Raw genomic sequence first — 5,509 nt, 5'->3', positions numbered from 1 at the left:
ATAATTTTTTCCGGGACCGCAAAATTGTGGGTGTTGAATTATTTGTTAGAGAGCTCGACGCCACGCAATGAAACTTAGTCTCACGTTTCACGCAACGATCAAACCGTCCTTCCAAAATATGAAGATACAAATAATAACTGCATAAATAACAGGTTTGTAACTATGTTGCCTAGGGTATTTAATAGTAGCAAAAGACCAGCTAATAGGGCAGAACAAAAATAGAAATCAGTTAAAGCGATCTTGAGTTATTTTGTGACAAGTAAAAAAATCGAAAAATGAATTTAAGTCGAACACTTTCACTTGATTTTCATACTGTGAGGCAAAATTTTATTATAAATAAATCTTAAAGTCGTGGAAAGCATAAAATCATCGGCTTAGTGTACCCTTCCAGACAGACCGAGTTGGCCCAGACAAGAAGACTGAGGTGATAGCCGAAGGTAAAAAAAAAATAAGTGAAGCTTACCCCAGAAAACACCAACAGATCGTTTGTCTTATGTTTTTTGGTTGTTTCTCACAATCTTGAGGGTGGAGAAAACACCGATGAAGACTAAAGTAGGTTCTTGTACATCAGCTCTGACAAAATTAAAAGGGAATTCTTCAGGGCTCTGCGAGAGAGAGTATCGCTGCTAGACGTGTGTCTACAGAGACAGAGCAATATACACTAAACATAGTAATCTACATTTCACAGGGCTTGACATATCACAAAGGCAGTGTATATAATCGAATCACATAATTAGCACAATTATACATATGGTAATACTGTCACCCACTCTAGGTAATTTTAGGGGCAAAACTCATCTCACAAAAAAGGTACCATGGCATGCCAAGACTCACAACGTCGACGACTCTGAGGTATCAAACAACGAAGACCAAGAACCACAATCGAAAATAGCGGCCAGAAACATAGCTGAATATTGTTTGGACGCTTTGTGAAATATAAGTACAGAAGGGTTTATCATGAGCGGGTTATGTAAAAGGACGCCTTTGGTTGGGCCGTAAAACGAAAGGGACCCATACCTTATGCCTAATTATCATGCCTACAGCGAATGTGTTTTTTCACTAAAAACCAAGTAAATATATATATATATATATATATATAGATATATATATATATATATATATATATATAATATATTTTTTGTATATGTATATATAATTATAAAATATATATATTATATATATATATATTATATTTTAATATTATAGATATATTATATATATTTTATTATATATGTGTGTGTGTGTGTTGGGGTATACAATCATTATAATAATAATAAAAAAAAATCTTTACTCATAAAGAAGGTGAATGAAGTCCTGCACAACTCATTTAAATGACGCATTATTACGATGATAATGCAGGTATTGAAAATGCATGATGTATTCGCCTTTAAATGAAATAAGCTTTAGCTTATTTTATTTAAATGCAATATGCAATATTTCAATATGTTTATCGTTGTGAATGTAAAAAATAATATTAATCTGCCGTTGATTCAAAGTACGTTTTCAAGCTTGAATTAACCAATAAAAGTGATGAAATTAATTATTAATACCTAGACCATAAGATGCATGGATCTGAAATTGAATATAAATTCTGGAAGGTAAACCAAAAGGGGGAAAAAATTGCGAAAAGCTTTTTAAATAAATAGCACATTCTTTGCCCTTAGAATATAACAAAAAAAGTCTTCTCCTTTAAAGCCACAGCGTGAATTTAATTATATAACTCTTCCTGGAAGAAAATTTAAATAATTCATGTCCTTGAATGGCAGCGGCGGAATCTCGCCCCCTTTTCGTCTTGGCAGTCGTGCTTGATGTTGATTTTTCATTTGTAACGCCCCTGGGCTTTTGTGGGGGGCTTGTGCTCAGCGTTCGCCACTTTTCCCAGAATGGCAGTGTTTGTGTTACGAAAACGGATTGTTTATTGTTATTTAACCAGAGTGAAGCTTGCGCAAGTATGTGAAAGAAAGAGGAAAAAATAATGAAATTTAAAATAGAAAGAGATTTCACAAAGATGACACAAAGCTCATGGAGGAATCTTGAACACTAAGTTTACTGTAGTGTGCATAATCAAATTAATGAGGAAACCATGGTTTTCACGAGAAACATTGCTATTGTAGTGATTGACTTAATTACTCTTAATACCATTGTTAATTAGGTCATTAGTCGCTGCCACCACTGTTAGTACGTCCAGGAAAAATAATGTATCGAAGGAGGAGACATCTAGAAGTGTAAAAGATAAAAGGAAAGTGAGTGTGTGAGAAAAGAAGAATGACCTAATTCACAAGGGTTCCCGTCTGGTAAGTGTGGTTATCTCCGCGGGGAGGTGCGTGTCAGCCTGAAGGAATGATAGAAGGAAGTCAACTGCTTGCCACAGGTAGCCAAATTATGGTATCATTTGTCTTATAAAAGGGTTTTAATTAAAGAGGAATTTCATTAACGAAGCTTACACATTTATTGATTAAAAAAACACTTTAAAAGTAATACACTTAAAAACCACACCAGGAACCGAACTTTGAATACAAAACACAGGAGAAAACCCTAAAAACTTTACTTGAAGAAAAAAAAACGATGATAAAACCATGGAAAAAACTAAAACGGCGGAGCACTCTGTTTAATATATAAATGTTCAAAAATTAAAAAATCCCATCTTACCGCCATAAAAAACTCGTCCTTACGACCGACACAGGAAAACCCACACATATCATATCTTCCGCCCGGTATACTTCGGCCGCTAAAAAAAGACGTTTTTCCGAGACAAGGCTAACCCACCTCACCGCTTTCTTTGTTGTTGGATTTCTTGGCTATCAACCAGCGGCATGTGGCCAAGGTCATTAAGCCAATGGATCTATTCATTCTATCAATCTATATAATGCCATAAAGTTTTGTCTCCCTTAGAAAAGTGATTACTTTACTGATGATTTTTTCATCATCTGATAGAATATTTGATAATGTAAAATCTGTATTTTTAATTCTTAGATATTTTTTTGTGGTATCTATAATCTGCGTATATTGGGCATATTGTTAAGAGATGGTTTATTGTTAGGCTGGTGGTACATTGAGGGCACTGTGGAGGGAAAGTTCTCTCTATACAGGGAGTGAGGTGGGGATTCTGGTGGCGTTGACCCTGAGACGGGCAACACCACCTCCTCCCTTCTTTCCTTCCTGTGGGATGTGTCCAATGGTTCTATGTTTAGTCTGACTTTGTTTGTAAGTTGCAGGTTGGTCCACCCACTTTGCCCCAGGAGATGGATTTTTGCTTTTATAAGAGATACAAAACACCTGAGATCTGTACGAAGTATGTAGTGTCCTGATCACCAGTTGACCCGGCTAATTTGTCAGCCTGTTCATTGCCATGGATACCAGAGTGGCCTGGTACCCCTATTAGCTTGATTGATTTGTTGGCACCATGTAACTTACGAATGATATTACCCAGTAGTTCATTTTTAGTGGTTTCTAAGGATTTAATAGCTTTGAGTGAACTTAATGAACTTAATTCTATCGTGGGTCGATAGTGCAAAATCAAAAGCTTTGTCAATGGCAAAAAGTTCAGCAAGAAAGATCGACGTATGATTCGGCAGTCTGAACTTTAGTTCACATTCAGTCGACCATACACCCGCACCCACACACTCATCTGTCTTGGAGCCGTCGGCATATATATGAAAAAAAAGGAGATGTTTAACAAGGATCTCTCTCTGAACCTCTGGCGTACCTCCATCTCCGGCGCCATGGCCTTGGCGGATGGAAGCCAGGCTTCCATGATAGAAAAGTTGGGGGTTTCCCATGGCGCTATATTTGAATGAACCAGGGTATCGATGGTAGAGAGATCTATACCGACTTTCTCGACGAGGTCGTGGACTCTCGTGTCAAAGGGCCTAATGCCTCTATTGCCATTAGGGTGGCTCGGGTCTCGAGCCACCTTTGCGGCATAGCTCAAGGCTAACTGGCCGCGTCTGAGTCGGAGGGGAGGTACTCCTGACTCCACCTCAAGACGCTCGATCCGAGTACACTTCAGGGCAAGCATTCAGCACAGCATCCAAACCTTTCAAACTTGTTTTCGATGCCGAGCCATACACGATTGACCCATAATCTACATTAGACCTAATCAGGGTTTTATATATCATTAGCAAAGATATTCTATCAGCTTCCCATTAATTACCAGAAATGCAATTTAATAAATTTAGTGCTCTTTGACATTTATTCTTGAACTGACCAGTGTGGTCTTTCCAAATGAGTCTACTATCAAAGAGTAGACCAAAAATCTAGCAGAATTTCGAATAGGTATTGGGTGGTTGTCTAACGTTAGCCTGATGTTCGGCTTCATCCTATGTGAAAAAATTACCCCAATACTCTTTCTTGTGGAAAACTTAAAACCCCACTGGAGGCCCCAGTTATGAATCATATCCAGCGCCAGTTGGATGCGATTTGCCGAGAATTCTGCATTATTGCTGGAATGTCATAATGCACAATCATTTAAGTATTTAAGATTCCGAGGAGGAGCTGGTAAGATGTCATTTATCATGCATAAAAATAATGTTGATAGACAAGACACTTCCTTATAGGACTCCGTTTGCCTGGACAAAAATGTCCGAAAAAGTGACATTGTCAGAAAACAATTTGACAGCAAAAGTTCTGTCAGAAATGAAATTTTGAATAAAACAAGGCAAGTTTCCACATAATCCAAAAGCATAAAGTTTTCTGAGTAGGCCATATTGCCATGTCATGTCGTAGGCTTTTTCTATATCTAAAAATATTTAAATTAAATAATCTTTTATGGCAATTGCCTCTTGAATATGGACTGTCCAGCTTTACAAGTTTATCGAGAGTTTAACGTCCCTTTCGTCAACTAGTAAATTAATGGAATTTAAAAAATGCAATAGCTACTGTTAACAATTCGTTCCATGACTTTGCATAAGCAACTTGTCAACGCAATTGGGCAGAAGGAGATATCGAATCTCATCGGGGCCTGGGGATGTTCCTCTACAGGCTTCTAGGTTCGGACAAGCTCATCATTGTTAGATCTTATTGCAATCAAAGTCATCTCCTGTGGCAAAGTTGCAGCTCAGCCGCTACCTTGATGGTCGGGAATGCGGGATGGTAGTTGTCTGAGCTGCTGTATGAGAGAACGCCTGGCGAGTGCATTAGCAATGTCTCTAGGTGAATCGAAATTAGAACCCCCGTGGATGTTACCAATTTTGAAAGATTTTTTTTCTTATTGATTTTATTGACAGTGGAACCAAACCTCTGATATTTTGGTATTGCTGTTTATTGTAGAGACAAAGCTCCGCCAGGAATCTCTTTTTGCTTGTCTTATTATTCTACGAGCCCTAGCTCCTGCTTGTTTGTAGTTGCAAAGTTCTCATTTGTGATGTTATTTTGAAAAGCCTGTAGCCTTATTGCGTCGGCACAGCGCCCTGCGGCAATCTGCACCTCCTGGCGAGGGAGACGACTGACAGACTGCGATCTGCTTCTCTCTCTCGAGAAGCCGATCGCGAGCCAGGCGAAGTCCTACAGG

Source organism: Penaeus monodon, chromosome 14 (genome assembly GCF_015228065.2).
Source record: "Penaeus monodon isolate SGIC_2016 chromosome 14, NSTDA_Pmon_1, whole genome shotgun sequence".
NCBI lineage: Eukaryota > Metazoa > Arthropoda > Malacostraca > Decapoda > Penaeidae > Penaeus > Penaeus monodon.
This window is presented reverse-complemented; position numbering follows the sequence as displayed.